At 45.0% G+C, this 18,730-nt stretch overlaps 1 protein-coding gene across 18 annotated transcripts in view; it reads right to left on the bottom strand.

Moving 5' to 3' along the window:
• The window catches only part of LOC110490021 (rho GTPase-activating protein 12), a 92,058-nt gene that overhangs the window by 35,984 nt on the left and 37,344 nt on the right, over nucleotides 1–18,730 (bottom strand). The window lies entirely within an intron of this gene.

Here is an 18,730-nt window from a genome sequence, read left to right as displayed (position 1 = left end):
AAGTTCAGTCAGTTAACCTGAAGTAGCCGAACTGTTCAGTCCCTGGTGTTTAGTAAGATTATGCCCCCTAGTGATGGGATGAAGGCAACTACAATAATTGATGAACACCACCAAACATCAGAATCTCTATCATCTATGATGAAGACAATCCACTAATTTCCTTAAGAACCACATTCAAGGTAGCCAAGCCAAGTGTCACTGTTGTGTTCTGCATGTGGACTACCAGTCAAAAGTTTTAGAACACCTACTCATTCAAGGGTTTTGCTTATTTTTTATTTACAATGTTCTATATTGCAGAATAATAGTGAAGACATCAAAACTCTGAAATAACACATATTGAATAATGTAGTAAACAAAATAGTGTTAAACTAATCTAAATATATTTTATGTGTGAGATTCTTCAAATAGCTACCCTTTGCCTTGATGACAGCTTTGCGCACTCTTGGAATTCTCTCAACCAGCTTCAATTAAGGTGTGCCTTGTTAAAAGGTAATTTGTGGAATTTCTTTCCTTGTTAATGCATTCGAGTCAATCAGTTGTGTTGAGACAGGGTAGGGGTAGTATACAGAAGATAGCCCTATTTGATAAAAAACCAAGTCAATATTATGGCAAGAACAGCTCAAATAAGGAAGGAGAAACGAAAGTCCATCATCTCTTTAAGAAATGAAGGTCAGTCAATGCGGAAAATTTCAAGAACTTTGAAAGTTTCTTCAAGCGCAGTTGCAGAAACCATCATGCGCTATGATGAAACCCGCATTCATGAGGACCGCCACAGGAATGGAAGACCCAGAATTGCCTCTGCTGCAGAGGATAAGTTCATTAGAGTTACCAGTCTCAGAAATTGCAGCCTAAATAAATGTTTCACAGAGTTCAAGTGTCACACATCTCAACATCAACTGTTCAGAGACTGTATGAATTACACAATCCCCCGACCTCAACCCAATTGAGATGGTTTGGGATGAGTTGGAATGCAGAGAGAAGGAAAAGCAGCCAACAAGTGCTCATCATATGTGGGAACCCCTTCAAGACTGTTATAAAAGCATTCCAGTTGAAGCTGGTTGAGAGAATGCCAGGAGTATACAAAGCTGTCATCAAGGAAATGGGTGGCTATTTGAAGAATATAAAATATAAAATCTATTTTGATTTGTTGAATACTTTTTTGGTTACTACATACTTCCATATGCGTTATTTCATAGTTTTTGTCTTCACAATTGTTCTACAAAATAGTACAAATAAAGAAAAAGCTTTGACTGGTAGTGTACATATTCAGAGTTAGCTTCTCTAACAGCTTGTTTGAGAACTGGCTCCCTCCAAGCTAGATTAATATAGAATGTATGAGATGTGTCAGACAGCAGGTGTGGAAATAGAATGGGGTCCATGGCAGTAAGGTAATTACTGCTCAGGGGACCTGGTTGGGGGGGATACTATAAACTGGAACGGTGGGTTGACTGTTGGAGAGTTGAGCTATTGAATGCAAAGTGGTCTTGCCTTGTCTGTCCACCAGCCCAGGCAGATCCTGATAAATGAGTTCTCCACTCAGGGTGAGTAACAGTAACGGCCCAGAAGCAGATTAGAATGCATTACGCATCCCTGTAGCAGACTGTGGTTGCATTCCAAATGGTACCCTATTCCTTTTACAGTGCACGACTTTTGAGCAGGTCCTTTGGTGCTCTGGTCAAAAGTAGTGCACTATGTAGGGAATATCCATTTGTGACTTTAGTGCACTATGTAGGGAATATCCATTTGTGACTTTAGCTAGGTGCACCTGCAAGGAAATACGGGGATAATTAAATAATTCTGAGTAAGGGGGTTAATTGAGAATTTGGCAGCGGTTAAACATAGGTAATTGCCTTGCATGTTGCAATATGGTACACTACACGACTAAAAGTATGTGGACATCTGCTCGTCAAACACCGCATTCCAAAATCATGGATATTAATATTGAGTTGGTCCCCCCTCTGCTGCTATAACAGCCTCCACTCTTCTGGGAAGGCTTTCCATTAGATGTTGAAACATTGCTGCAGGGACTTGCTTCTATTCAGCCACAAGAGCATTACTGAGGTTGGGCACTGATTAGGCCTAATCCCAAAATGTGTTTGATGGGGTTGCCGTAAGGGCTCTGTGCAGACCAGTCAAGTTCTTCCACACCGATCTCGACAAACCATTTCTGTATAGACCGCACTTTGTGCACGAGGGCATTGTCATGCTGAAACAGGAAAGGGCCTTCCCCAAACTGTTGCCACGAAGTTGGAAGCACAGAATCATCTAGAACCTCATTGTATGCTGTAGAGTTAAGATTTCCCTTCACTGGAACTAAGGGGCCTAGCCCGAAACATGAAAAACAGCCCCAGACCATTATTCCTCCTCCACCAAACATTACAAATGCCACTATGCATTCGGGCAGTTAGCATTCTCCAGGCATCCGCCAAACCCAGATTAGTCCGTCGGACTGCCAGATTGTGAAGCGTAATCCATCATCCCAGAGAAGGAGTTTCCACTGCTCCAGAGTCCAATAGCGGCGAGCTTTCCATCCAACGTATGGTGATCTTAGGCTTGTGTGAGGCTGCTCAGCCATGGAAACACATTTCATGAAGCTCCAGACGAACAGTTCTTGTTCTGACATTGCTTCCAGAGGCAGTGTTGCAACTGAGGAGAGATGATTTTTACATGCTTTAGCACTCGACAGTCCGGTTCTGTGAGCTTGTGTGGTCTACCACTTTCTGGCTGAGCCGTTATTGTTCCTAGACGTTTCTACTTCACAATAACAGCACTTACAGTTGACCAGGGCAGCTCTAGCAGGGCAGAAATATGACGAACTGACTTGTTGGAAAGGTGGCATCCTATGACAGAGCCACGTTGAAAGTCACTAAGCCATTCAGTAAGACCATTCTACTGTCAATGTTTGTCTATGGAGATTGCATGGCTGTGTGCTCGATTTTATACACCTGTCAGCAACGGGTGTAGCTGAAATGGCCGAATCCACTAACTTGAAGGGGTGTCCACATACTTTTGTATTTATAGTGTATATGCGATATGGTAGCCTATATGTAGTTAGGGGCGATATCTGCCTAAGACAACTGTGATTTTTGATGAGGTAGAGCATGATGTCAGTCTACTTACTCTAATCCATTTCCTTTCTCCCTCCCTCTCTTGCCATATCTCTTTTTCTCCCTCTCTGTTTCTCTCTCCATCTCTCTCCCCGTCCTTTACAGCAGAAACTGTGTGCTATGTAAGCTGTAAATCTCACTGGCATGTCGTGTGGGTGGAAGGGCAGAGAGCAGTAAGAGACCATCTTGCAGTTTCTCTGTGACCACTAGGTGTCTCCCTCAGGCCACGGGGGGGGGGGGGGGGGGTTCTATCACTGGCAGGCTGAACACATGGCATCCCACTAACACATTCCTTCCTCTCTGTTGCACATCATCCATCAACACCACCACTGCACTGCTTCCGGGCTTCATCCCCTCCAAGCTCCCATCCCTCAACATAACGCTCCAGTCACCCCATATAGATGTCTACTCACAGAAACAAACGTGACCTGGACACACAGACACACACACCGATCGACAAAGAGTCCATTACATTTGAATATCCAGATACTTTCTCTTAGGGATGGAGTGTATCAATGAATACCACTGTTTTAGTGTTTATGGTGCAACCCCATAAGCCACATTGGATGTTCAGTGTGTACTGAAGTCAGTCGCACAGGTACAGCTAATGTAATGCAGGGCCAGCTCAGCATGTTGTCTTACTGTGACCAGGTTACACAAGAGGAACACTGGGTAATTAAATTAGAGTGAAGTAGGGTTAAAGGAATAGTTCGCTCAAACCACAAAATGACCGATTGTTTTTTTTACCCTGTAAGCAGTCTATGGACAAGGTATGACAGCAATACATGCTTTGGTTTTGTGCACGTATTTCGAAAGTATCTCAAACGTATTGTGACGCTCAACGATGTCACTTAAAGATGATTTGTGCAAGATGTGCAAAAAATGCTAATATCGATCCCATGACATTAATGGGATTTGTGCCACAAGAAGCTAAATGGGATTTGTGCCATAAATGCATTTTGAAACAGTGCCAGGGAAACTAAATCAAAGCATGGACTGCTGATGTCTACAGACTGCTTACAGGGTAAGGTGAACTATCCCTGAGTCACTGAGGTTGAGGGATGGAGGGTTGAGAGAAGGGGGCTGCTGACTTGCTCCTCGCTTTGTGGCCATGACGACGCACACACACACACACACACACACACACACACACACACACACACACACACACACGTCAGACGCATGCGCACACACAACTAGTAGTAAATCACATGGATGAGTAGAGTATTAGAGCATGGTTTGATGGATGATGCAGAGAAGGAGGGTGCGACCCCTCTCTCTCCTTCTGTACCTCGTCCTCTCTACACATTGATCCAATCTTCTCTCTGCTAATTGCACATCCATCCACTCCCTCTCTCGTTGCTTCCTTCTCCTCCATCAGCTCTTTTTTCCCCCATTCCATCCATCCATAAAAGGATCAGCCAACGCCCCTCTGTTCTGCACCTTTTCCCATGCTGCTGGACACACACACACACACACACACACACACACACACACACACACACACACACACACACACACAGGACTAAAGGGATGCCTGGAGGGCAGTATGGTGCCATATGACCAGATTAACCTACATTTCCACCTCACTGGGTATCAGCCAGACCACATTCACTCATCAACCCCATCATCACATCTGTGACATTTCGCATGACACCCCCAACGCCTCCTCCTCAATCTCCCGCTCTCTCTTTGAATCTCCCACACACACACACACACAGACAGCCTTCCCCCTTTTTCCATAGCAACAGTGAACTCCTATGTGCACCTCTGAAGGTACCTTATGTGTACCTTCTGACCTTTTTGTAAACGAGAATACAACACTGTACCGAAACCATACTCTTATTTTTGAGAATGTGTGAGAATGGTGTAAAAAACATTAGGAACACCTTCCTAATATTGAGTTGCACCCCCTTTTGTCCTCAGAACAGCTTCAATTCATCAGGGCATTGTGTAGGGATTAGGCTGTGATTTGGGATTGTAGCCTACTGATCCATTTAACCATGGGGTCTAAACCGCACTCTGTCTGTCCAATCATTTGGTTTATCTTTCAATTGTTTTTTTTTTATTTATATCATTATTGTTTCACTTCACTTCTCAAAAATCATGCAGTACAACATTAATGAAGGATGGAGGGAGGAATGAAGGGAACCAACATGTGGTGAGGAAGGAGGAGGGGAAGAAGGCTGGAGGAATGCCTGGAGTGGTATCCCCCCATTCTGTCCTTGCTGATCTGTGCTCATGTTCATTGGGAACATTGGGCTGCTAGCGAGAGGATTAACTCAAATAAAAATTTTATTTGTCACATGCGCCGAATACAACAGGCCTTACAGTGAAATTTTTACTTACCTAGAGCAGGGGATCAGACTGGTCAGACTCGTATCTGGGACAACCCGCCCATGCTAGTTTATCCACACAAAATGGATCGGTTTATATTTGGCATGAGTTGTGAAAGCAAACACTTGATGGATGAGCAGAGAGAACAGAATTGACAAATAAAAATCTCTCTCTCTCAAAGTGTGAGAGTCTCTCTCTCTCACACACACACACACACACACACACACACACACACACACACACACACACACACACACACACACACACACACACACACACACACACACACACACACACACGCACGTATGGGACCCAACTCGCTGTAGGCCAGAGTCTGCCCTACAGGAAAAAACACATGAATTTCACATGATCTCATGTGAAATAACTGTAACATGGGATGCAACATTTCAACATGTGATTCCATAAAACTGCACGTGACAACATTTGAGCACATGTGAAAACCCAAGTGTCAAATGTCATTGAGAATATTTGACCTTAAAAAGCATCATTGACATTACTTCAACTTAAACAGTCAGGTATCCTGCAGGTTTGATCTAGTTCCTGGTTTGTTCCAGGAACATCCCCAGGAATGCTTTTGAGCATTGTGTCATGGTCCCCTGAATTACTTGGGACTAAACCTCTCTTGAGATTTGAAATTCACAAAATCTTGGTTGCTAGGTATGTGAAGTTCCTGCTGCACCACCACCACTTGCCCATTCACCCTTTGAACGGCACTCATACACAATCCATGTCTCAAGGCTTAAAAAACGTTCTTTAACCCGTCTCCTCCCCTTCATCTACACTGATTGAAGTGGTTATAACAGGTGACATCAACAAGGGATCATAGCTTTCACCTGGATTCACCTGGTCAATCTAGGTCATGGAAAGAGCAGGTGTTCCTAATGTTTTGTACACTCAGTGTGTGTTGTTGGTAACAAATAAGTATCTGGTAGCACTGCTGAGACATGAATGCACTCCAGACCAAAAGGTTGCAAGTTCAAATCCAGAGAGCATTAATGTCAAGTGTCCCTGAGCACTGCAAGGTGTTGTCAGAAAAATCGCAAAATTATTGACATGATTATGGGTAACTTTAAGCAGTGCAGAAATGTATTCTTGCCAATAAATCTGTGGCCGATCTCGGTCATGGCCACAGACCTGGTGGCATCGCAGGAAATTCAGATGCTGTCATCCCCCTTATGGAAAAACCACATGATTTGAAAACTTTATTTTGGAAGACTTCACTTAACATGTTTTCACATGTGAAAAATCAAATTTCTTCACGTGTTTTAAAGGAACACTTCACATGTGACATTTCACTTGTGAAAACATGTTTTTGGAACATTTCACATTGTGGCATTCCCATACACATTCATTACCTAAAACGCATCTCTGCACCTAGCAAAAAAAGAGTGCCATCTGCACTTCTATTTTAGTTATTCTGACAATTATTTCACCACTGATTTAATTTACTTATTTCACCAATTTGAGGGTTTTCTGTATAGTTGTCTAATGTTGGTTGTGAATATTATTCTGTTTCAATGTGACTCCTGAATCACTTTGATACAGAATTGTTTTTCTTGAGTTTATTTTTGACAAAGCTGAGATTCCCTTTGAAGTCCAAAATGTAAGAATACAGGTGAAATCGGTTATTAACACAGGCGTGGTGACATAGCAGAAAGATCGGAATGCCATGAACCAAGAGGTTGTGAGTTCAAATCCCAGGTGAATAATAATTACTGTATAAATAAACAATTTAGTCATGTACATTAAAAACACTATGTTAAAAGCACTGCTTATTATAACGACTTTTTTTGTTCCAAAATCATGTGATTTTCCACATGTGAAATCATGTGGTTGTTCCGTAAGGGTGCTGGTCAAAAGCATTGCGCTATAGAAGGGAATAGGGTGCCATTTGAGAGTCTGGGTGCGTCTCAGTGTCTCCTAGGTTAGTGGACAAGGCCTTGGAGGCCTGAAGGACTGAAGGAGCAGCTGTCTGGTTAGATTGGGGAGCCAAGTGAGAGTGGGATATCAGTGTGTGTGTGGCTGAGGTCAAAGGGTATGTATCCATCCCCAGCTGGGGCCATACTACTACCCTGAGCCCTGACCCCCAGGACCCTGTACTCTCTCCAGGATCTGCTCTCCCACCCCTCCTTCACAACTCTCTGAACCAGGGTTGTATTCATTTGGGAACAACGTAGCAAAACTTTTTGCAAAAGAAAACTAATATTAGCATTTTTTATGGACAAGTTCAGATAGTCCCTTCCTGTTCAGTTTGTTTTCGTTTGTTTGTGTCTAATGAAAACGACCTAGGAAACGGTGATCTACCCTGCATCATCTGAAGACAGACTCTCACTAAGGCCCTTCAGACAGACCAACTGTCATTTTCTCTTTTATTTGAAATGACGCAGACAAAACAATAAACAATACAAAAACGCCCACCCCAACTCACGCCCTGACCAAACCAAAATGAGACATAAAAAGGATCTCTAAGGTCAGGGCGTGACAACACCACCCCCCCCCCCCAAAGGTGCGGTCTCCGGCCGCAAAACCTAAACCTATAGGGGAGGGTCTGGGTAGGCATCTATCCACGGCTCAGGTGCGGGACGCAGAACACCCTCCACCGCTGGCTCACCCCACTTTGTGGCACCTCTGGTGCGGGGACCCTCACCGCCGATCCCGGACTGGGGACCCTGGTACTGGGCTCCAGACTGGCGGCCGTCGTCGCTGGGGGCTCCGGGCTGGCGGCCGTCGTCGCTGGGGGCTCCGGGCTGGCGGCCGTCGTCGCTGGGGGCTCCGGGCTGGAGAGCGCCTCTGGAGGGCGACTCTGGAGGGACCGAGCTGGAGGGCGACTCTGGAGGGACCGGGCTGGAGGGCGACTCTGGAGGGACCGGGCTGGAGGGCGACTCTGGAGGGACCGGGCTGGAGGGCGACTCTGGAGGGACCGGGCTGGAGGGCGACTCTGGAGGGACCGGGCTGGAGGGCGACTCTGGAGGGACCGGGCTGGAGGGCGACTCTGGAGGGACCGGGCTGGAGGGCGACTCTGGAGGGACCGGGCTGGAGGCCGTCTCTGGAGGCTCCGGGCTGGAGGCCGTCTCTGGAGGCTCCGGGCTGGAGGCCGTCTCTGGAGGCTCCGGGCTGGAGGCCGTCTCTGGAGGCTCCGGGCTGGAGGCCGTCTCTGGAGGCTCCGGGCTGGGCGCAGGCACAGGACTCACCAGGCTGGGGAGAAACACAGGAGACCTGGCTCTGGGAGCAGGCACAGGACTCACTAGGCTGGGGAGACATACAGGAGGCCTCTTCCTTGGCCGAGGCACCGGATACACTGGGCCGTGGAGGCGCACAGGCGGGCCCGTTCTGGCTGGATACCCACTTCCACCCGGCAAATGCGGGACGCTGGCACCGAGCACACCAGCCTGTGAATGCTCAGCCTCGACATAGTGCGCATCACCCCAAAGCACGGGGCCTGACCAGTCACATGCTCGCCACGGTAAGCACGGGGAGTGAGCTCAGGTCTCTAACCTGACTCCGCCACACTCCCTGTGTGCCCCCCGCAATTTTTTTTGGGGGGGGGGGGTTGCCTCTCGGGCTTCCTTGCCAGCCATGTTCCCTCATACTGTTGCCGCTCCGCTTTAGCTGCTGCCTTCCTCTCTGCTTCTACCTGCTCCCAGGGCAGGCGATCATTCCCGACCAGGATCTCCTCCCATGCCCAGGATCCCTTGCCATTTCAAATGTCCTCCCACGTCCATTCCTCCTTACCACGCTGCTTGGTCCGTTTGTGGTGGGAAGTTCTGTCACGGCCATTAAAAGAACTGGACCACGGTGCAGAGTGTTAAGCGTACATTTTCTCTCTTATTTGAAATGACGCCGACAAAACAATAAACAATACAAAACAAACTGTAAAGCTTCAGGCTATGTGCCATCAAACAAAGTTAACTTCCCACAAACACAGGTGGGAAAAAGGGTACCTAAGTATGGTTCCCAATCAGAGACAACAATAGACAGCTGTCCCTGATTGAGAACCATACGTGGCCAAAACATAGAAATAGAAAATCATAGAAACACAAAACATAGAATGCCCACCCCTGACCAAACCAAAATAGAGACATAAAAAGGATCTCTAAGGTCAGGGCGTGACACCAACAGATAGGTACATACAGTACAGAGATACACGCACCAGTATCTGTTACTCAGGCACAGACACCAACTAAGCTATCAGGAATACAGTGCCTTGCGAAAGTATTCGGCCCCTTAAACTTTGCGACTTTTTGCCACATTTCAGGCTTCAAACATAAAGATATAAAACTGTATTTTTTTGTGAAGAATCAACAACAAGTGGGACACAATCATGAAGTGGAACGACATTTATTGGATATTTCAAACTTTTCTAACAAATAAAAAACTGAAAAATTGGGCGTGCAAAATTATTCAGCCCCCTTAAGTTAATACTTTGTAGCGCCACCTTTTGCTGCGATTACAGCTGTAAGTCGCTTGGGGTATGTCTCTATCAGTTTTGCACATCAAGAGACTGACATTTTTTCCCCATTCCTCCTTGCAAAACAGCTCGAGCTCAGTGAGGCTGGATGGAGAGCATTTGTGAACAGCAGTTTTCAGTTCTTTCCACAGATTCTCGATTGGATTCAGGTCTGGACTTTGACTTGGCCATTCTAACACCTGGATATTTTTATTTTTGAACCATTCCATTGTAGATTTTGCTTTATGTTTTGGATCATTGTCTTGTTGGAAGACAAATCTCCGTCCCAGTCTCAGGTCTTTTGCTGACTCCATCAGGTTTTCTTCCAGAATGGTCCTGTATTTGGCTCCATTCATCTTCCCATCAATTTTAACCATCTTCCCTGTCCCCGCTGAAGAAAAGCAGGCCCAAACCATGATGCTGCCACCACCATGTTTGACAGTGGGGATGGTGTGTTCAGCTGTGTTGCTTTTACGCCAAACATAACATTTTGCATTGTTGCCAAAAAGTTCAATTTTGGTTTCATCTGACCAGAGCACCTTCTTCCACATGTTTGGTGTGTCTCCCAGGTGGCTTGTGGCAAACTTTAAACAACACTTTTTATGGATATCTTTAAGAAATGGCTTTCTTCTTGCCACTCTTCCATAAAGGCCAGATTTGTGCAATATACGACTGATTGTTGTCCTATGGACAGAGTCTCCCACCTCAGCTGTAGATCTCTGCAGTTCATCCAGAGTGATCATGGGCCTCTTGGCTGCATCTCTGATCAGTCTTCTCCTTGTATGAGCTGAAAGTTTAGAGGGACGGCCAGGTCTTGGTAGATTTGCAGTGGTCTGATACTCCTTCCATTTCAATATTATCGCTTGCACAGTGCTCCTTGGGATGTTTAAAGCTTGGGAAATCTTTTTGTATCCAAATCCGGCTTTAAACTTCTTCACAACAGTATCTCGGACCTGCCTGGTGTGTTCCTTGTTCTTCATGATGCTCTCTGCCCTTTCAAACGGACCTCTGAGACTATCACAGTGCAGGTGCATTTATACGGAGACTTGATTACACACAGGTGGATTGTATTTATCATCATTAGTCATTTAGGTCAACATTGGATCATTCAGAGATCCTCACTGAACTTCTGGAGAGAGTTTGCTGCACTGAAAGTAAAGGGGCTGAATAATTTTGCACGCCCAATTTTTCAGTTTTTGATTTGTTAAAAAAGTTTGAAATATCCAATAAATGTCGTTCCACTTCATGATTGTGTCCCACTTGTTGTTGATTCTTCACAAAAAAATACAGTTTTATATCTTTATGTTTGAAGCCTGAAATGTGGCAAAAGGTCGCAAAGTTCAAGGGGGCCGAATACTTTCGCAAGGCACTGTATGTGATAGATTAAGGTTAAATTCCTGAAAGGGACAGAAGGGACAGGCTAATAAATAGCTGCTGGCTCAAAGAGTTGGATGACCTGCCAAAACCATAACAGGATCAATTTGTTTTGATTTTGCAATTCCAGCAGCGGTGACACTGGCTTCTTTGTTTCTGATAAGAGGAGAGAACAATGGGAACTGACGGTACAGGGACAAATAATACAATTTCTTTAATGGAGTTAGTTAGTAGCCAAAGCTTTCCTCCTCTTAAGATCGCTTTCCCTGCACCTCAAGTATCTTTGTACAGAGTAGGTCCGCGGTTCAATCGGCACATTACACTCAGAACCAGATTGGAGAAGCTAACGCTGAGGAATTCACACCTAGGCCACATACCACATGTAAACATCAGAACGAGAATCTGAACTCTGGATGGCCCATACAATACTTTGTTAGGTCATTGTCCCAAATGGCAGCCTATTCCCTATATAGTGCACTACTTTTGACTAGGGCCCATAGAGCTCTGGTCAAAAGTAGTGCACTATGTAGGGAACAGCCTATGTGTGCCAACAGAACACAGTAATCCTACCCACTCAGTCCAGATATAGCTAGTGCCACCGAATTCTTTAAGCCTTGAAATTTCTCCCGTCGCTCTTTATTTTTTATTTAACAACATGAAGGAGGAAAGTCTTCAGCTGGAATTACCAGCATTCCTCCCAGTCAGGGCAGGCAGACAGCTGACAGCTAATCCACTAGCTAATGGGTAATCTACACTTAATGCCTTTGCTGTGATTGGTTCAGGATAATGACACGGTTTGAGTCAGGCCAATCTGGTGGGTTTGGAGTGACATGGCTTGTTCAGGTTTATGTAAAGGTATCAGATCCACCATTGGTCAAGATTCTCCATGGTGGCTAGAGTTTCCCCTACTTCTTCTACTCCTACTTCTGCTAAATCAGTGTTCTCTACTACCCGACTCCTCAATGTTGCTTTGAGGGCCTAGGCACCCATGCTGAAGAGACAAAAAGTTGGGGTGGTCAGCTAGCCATCATCCAACTTTCACCCAGAGTGAATACATTTTTCAGACCTAGTAGACTGGAGTCTAAAGAACACTTTGGTAAAGGAAAGGATACACCACACACATTCAATGCACATCACAGGAGGCTGGTGGCACCTTAATTGGGGAGGATGGGCTCTTGGTAATGGCCGAAGCGGAATCAGTGGAACGGTATCAAATACATCAAACACATGGTATCCATTTACTCCGTTCCAGCCATTATTATGAGCCGTCTTCCCCATGTAAAAGGACAGAACAACATATGAACAGCCACAGTTCCAGCCTGGCTGTATTATTATTAACGATATCTGCTGCTGGCATCTGACCCTGGTTTACTCTGTTATAAATATGAGGCAGGTGAAGAGCCCTATTTTCCCAACTCCTCCCCAAGAACACACCACCAAAACCCTAATGATGTCTGACAGCATCTCTCTCAGTCATAATAACGGCTAATGGAACATAGAACATTGTGGTTAATTATAGAACAAAACTTGCCATCTTTGAAGTTTATTGAAAAATATTTAAATAGAATTTGCTTAAGCTGGCCAGCAAGCCCCCCCCCCCCTCCAAAAAAACATTTTGATGGTGGTCATTTTAACTGTGACAATTGAAAACATTGTTCTCATTCAATAATACGTATCATGTATCCATCCTCATGTCATACAAAACGTATGATTCAGAAGAGCTACTGTAGCCCCTAGTTAACTATAGCCTGCTAATCCAGACGTTAACCACAGCCCCCTAACTCAAGCATCCTTTCCATTTTCTGGCACAGTTAGACAAGTCTTTAAATGTAACAATGTGCTACCGATCCGGTTGTTCCTAAAAATCGGTCCTGTGGCCCTAGTCAGTTCAGCACATACATACAGAACGGAGCGGAGGGAATCCAGGCGCGTCCACATATCTTCCACACACTTGTGCTCGCATATTCCCAGTGCACGGTAATATACAAAACACAGCCATCGAGGAGCCACAATCAATTTATTATTGTCTATCTGTGAAGGTATCCATAGACCTCGTCCATGCATAGTGTGAATACGTTTCATTTAGATGCTTGACGACAGTCAACAGTGTGATGATTCCCAATATGCTGAAACCCTTAGCCCCTATAATACATCAGGTTTAAGGCCAAGAATGAGTGGGGGGGGATTCAGATGGCAACTAATGCTTCTCATCATTCTGTCTGAACGTTCAGTCCTCTGACTAAAGTGTTATCCATGAAACAAATACAAACATATGACATGCTACTGTAACAGGGTAGGTTATGGTTCCACTTGCCTCTAAAGAAAGGTGAATTTAATGTTCAAGCATTCTTATTGCTTGGTTCAACTCTGATGACAATAAGGCGTGTTGTGATTGGCACTACTTGCAGATAGGGAGAGATCGCGAACGTCAGGTCTTCCCAATATGAAAATGTGATGCAAGGGGTAAGTCACGTTCTGAATACTGTTTTCTATTTTACAATGTGTACAAGTTTGCTGCACATTACTGATTTATACATGTGTGGGTATATGGTACCTGTTAGGGAAGAGGGGCTTTCTGGAATGTGCTCAGTATATGATTGCTGTAAATAAGTGTGTTAGCTAGCATGCACCGATGTAATGGTCACATAAGCCCACTGCTAACACAGTTGTCTTCATGCTACAGATTTTGCCATCGACAGCCATCAATATCGTTAAGCCCTGCACAACTAACGTGCTGTTTCCTATTTAACAACAGCAACAGAAATAAATGATGCTCAACTGGGACCACAGGCTGATGTGATTTATTTGGACAAAACACAATGCAAGGAGAGTACGATTTACATTTGTTACACTACAACAGAATTCCTGTCTTTGACCGAGCCAAACAGCGATCCAAGAGATTAAATGTAAACACACACTGATAGCATGACTTCCTTTACACCTGAGCCAAGATCATTACATTGTGTGTATCTGTTTGGACAAATTGTACTGTGAGATAAAGCTCAGATTATTTTCAGTTAAACATCAAGCATGTCTCAACAAATTGCAGGAATTTGGTTGTGCCGATGTCTCTTGTTGTATGTATCTCTCTGCATTAAGAGATTTGCCTCTGTGTAGCACAACATTGAGTTCTGATATTACTGCCCCCATGACTCCCCATGTTTATTGTTGTCGGCTTGGTTGAGGCAGTAGCCAAACTGTACCCCGAGGATGTGTAGCATACCCTTGAGGCGTAACTCAATGACTCTCCCTGTACTGTTTCAGTGTCAGATGTGGTTTCCCAAACAAAACACAGATCCGGTTTCTAAAACAGCTTCCACCGCCAGCGTGGTCAATCACCCAACCAGGGCAACCGAACCTCCACTCTACTCATTACAGGTCTACATCCAGCCAGATTTCTTACCATGTAAACAAACACTCAAAAGCGGCAAAGTGGTAAATGCTGGGTAAATGGACCATTCTTTCACAGAGATTCTGCTAGTACTGTCCCTACTAGTTGCTGCTAAAGAATGGCGATTCTTTATTCAACGGAGACATCTGATGAGAGTTGTTCTGAGTATTATTCCCAAAATGCTGGGCCTGAGTTTTGACAGATCAGAAGGGGTACTGTGAAGCTGGATGGCAGGGGACCAGGGGTGCAGTCAGAGTAGACACTGAGGGAGTGATGAGGGAACGGTGGCAGTGTGGCAATAGGGCAGAGGTCTATTGATTCATGTGGCACATCAACTACGGTCCGGAGAACAAGGGCTCTTGGTACAGAGGAGACTATGGCCATTCAGCCCTTACCACCAGGCCTAAAGGAACAGCTGACCATTACAAGAGAGAGGAGAGAGATGGAGGGGAGATACTGATGGAGGGGAGGGGTATTGTTACAGGAGAGGTGTCAGGAGAAAGTGTCACACATCCATTCAGTCATTCTGTTCCTAATTGGAGAAAATAGAGGGGCTGTGCAGGGGTGAGGTCAGTATGACTCAGCCACAGTAGGTGATCTACTAGTTTTCATTGACAGCTACTAGGACCAGGGGGCAAAGACATGTTGTCTTTTGTATGTATCTACAGATCATTTAATCTAATTGAATTCCCATAGCAGGTGTGTCAGTGTGGAGGATAGGAAATGGAAACTCTGTGAGGGAAAAACACTCAAAAACACTACACCATTAATATAGATCAAATGGGAATAAATACCTATTCAAAACAAGAGTCTTATGAATGAGCACAGACGCACCACCGCGAGCCATAGTCATTTCACATTACGCAACAACATGTATGTCAGTGAGCTAATGGAAGTGCATTTACCCCCAGGTAAAGTGAAGGTCATTGTCCTCTTCCACTCTCTTTGTATCATCCACGGATTCCTTTAGAAGTTGAAGGATCACGACAATACATCCCACTATGCAGCCCCCCCCACCACCCCCCCACCCCACCCACAGTCCCACCTCAGATAGCCTAGGTCTTGTTAAATAATACAGCCATGGCATGACTCAGTCTTATTCGTGAGCGCACCAGAACAAGAGCTAGCATATCCTCAGAAAATCCAGAATGATCCAAATGGACTCAACTACAAAACGGAAACATACTACACCCGTCACTGAACAACACAACACAACCCTATAGGTGTGCAATGGCTAGCCCTATAGCCCTATAGGCTGGTAAAGATTCTTCAACATGGCCAAAGTCCACCATGGCAAGAACAATCAGGTAATTATCGCTCGTTCACCTCGACCAACTAAGCCCCAATGGAGGAGAAATGTGTACATTGCATACAGAGATACAGCTGAATGCGTAGAGTAGGTACTCACAATGTAATGTGGAGTCCTCAGGTAGGAGAACATGGTTCCGAACAGGTAACCGGGCCTGTACCGGGTCTACGTCCAAGGCAGCGGCTCTGTTTCGTACAGTCCAGTAACAGTAGTCCAGTCCCGGTCAGTCCTGCATGCTCCCAGCGTGTTGTACTGTTCCAGAGAATGACGGGGCCTCTGTCGGCCACTGATTAAAGGATCTTAAGATTTCGATTTAGAGCCACGGTGTTCTCTTTAAATAGGAGCTCTCATTAGCAGAATGACCTCAGTCACCACAGGGTGTTATGTAAGAAAGAGAATCAGAGAAGGGAGTTGAGAAAGAGCGAGAGACCGAGAGACTGAACGGGTGGCCATACTGTGCGGTCAGCCAGGAGGCCACAAAAGGTTAGAGGTTATGACCCCTGAGTGGTCAAAGTTACTGGTTCACACGCTCCAGTTACACAGACAGACATTTTACCACCTGTACACAACCACATGCTCCTCCTAATCTAACTCCAAAAGGCCTAATCTCAGGGTGTTGTCGTACATGCTGCTAATGTTACGCTGGTCTCTTATAATCTTGTCAATTCAACTTTTGGTGAACAACTTTGATAAACCATTACAGCTCTCTCAAAATGCACCATTGGGTGTGTCCACAATCATAAAAAATAGCCATCACAAAAATAAGTTATTAATTGCACTCCTTTTCTATCCCTTTCTGACAAATAACATCCAGAAACGGCAATTATCAAATTTGGCTGGAAATCCATAGTGGTTTTATGTGGATGAAGCTTATCAAGAACAGCATTGGAATTGACAGCTGTGCACTGACAGCTGTGCACCAGCCTTGAAGACAAAAGCAAGTGGCTGAGCTTTGACGCCCATTTAAATAGATTATCTGTCCAGAAAAAACACCAACATCAGTCAGTCAACTTCCCGACTGTAACACTTGCCATTCCCAAATCCTATCCCTGTCCATCTCTGGAATGTTGGTCACATTCCATAGAGGTGGGAAACCGGATATTCCCACGTTCCGGAGAGGTGCAGACATTGAGACCGCCTTTACACACACACACTTCATCTAGCCTTAGCCAATATACCATGACTAATGGCTGTTCTTATGCACTGCGCATCGCGGAGTGAATGGATACAGCCCTTAGCCGTAATATATTGGCCATATACCACAAACCCCCAAGGTGCCTTATGACTATTATAAACTGGTTCAAAGTGTAATTAGAGCAGTAAAAATACATGTTTTGTCATAACCGTGGTACACGGTCTGACATACCACGGCTGTCAGCCAAATCAGCATTCAGGACTCGAACCCCCTAATTTATAAAAAAGAACACACCACACCACCAGTCAACCTTTTAACCAGAACATAATGCGATTTGACAGCTAGAGTTCATGTTTGACAGACAGCATATTGTGTTTCAATCCAGTGGGGGATTCACCCAGGCTTCCATGACACCCACATCAAAGCTATTGAAACATCAATACTGTACAGCAAAAACGAAAGCCATTATAAGAGTGCTAAAAAGGTAATAATATAGTCATTATGTCTGATTCAGGTTGGGGGGGAAGTCCTATTAAAACACATATCTTCTCTCAGGAGATGTCTGAATACCAGGTCAGGGCGATGCCCACCCCACACCCTCTGTTGAACAGGGCAGGACAAGGCTTAATTCACAAAGGGTTATACTCCTCTCCTCCTCCTTACCCGCCAGGCAGGGTGCGTCTCTGTCAGTATACCAGCAGCCACACCTCTATGTTGACCCAGTGTTAGGCTGAGGATATGTCAATACTGGCCAACATCAAGCAAAGTGTCGGAGTAGAAGTGAGTAGACCTACATGCATTCAGTTTTGAAGTGGCAAATTTACTAACACCCCCACACACCCTCCTCATAGTGCTATAGGATCCCTCAGGAAGGGTATGTATGGCAACGGCTCCTCCAAACTGACTGAATAATTCACAGCTCTCTGGTTGGTAGTTACCCTCTCCGAGTACATTCCCACCGTGCAGGCTGGATCCCCATTAGAGTTGGTCACACTGAGGTTTAGTATCTGAAGAAAAAATGCAATGATTGATTGAGCCAATGACTTTCCTATGGGGTTCATACTTTGAGAGACAACGGAGGGTACATAGGCGCCCAGTAAGACCTGGGCTGGCCTGGTTCCATACTGTATATGCTGTAGCCAACTCTCCTGTCGTTGTTTTGTTGACAGTATTGGGACTAGGCTAAGCCTGGGTTATTTTTAACACGAGAGAGACGCCACAAAGGGACATAGCAACATCCGAAACCCCAAACCGCCAGTGTGGGCACAGTCTTCTTTCAACCAGACACACTCAGGAAGTGATACAGAATTGATGTCTATAGTTGGGTAGAGGCGCTCTGGTTAAAGCTGTTTTCTGTAACATGGGTTAGTTAGCATATGTAGTTCTAAAAAAGAAGACAAGCAAAAAAAGGAGGAATGGCAGAGAGAACCTTATTCTGATACAGTGGGGCAAAAAAAGTATTTAGTCAGCCACCAATTGTGCAAGTTCTCCCACTTAAAAAGATGAGAGAGGCCTGTAATTTTCATCATAGGTACACTTCAACTATGACAGACAAAATGAGGGAAAAAAATCCAGAAAATCACATTGTAGGATTTTTAATGAATTTATT

This window comes from Oncorhynchus mykiss, chromosome 15, assembly GCF_057628025.1.
Source record: "Oncorhynchus mykiss isolate SJ-2025 chromosome 15, ASM5762802v1, whole genome shotgun sequence".
NCBI classification, from domain to species: Eukaryota; Metazoa; Chordata; class Actinopteri; order Salmoniformes; family Salmonidae; genus Oncorhynchus; species Oncorhynchus mykiss.
The sequence above is the reverse complement of the archived record's forward strand: the minus strand, read 5'-3'. Positions and strand labels throughout refer to the sequence as shown.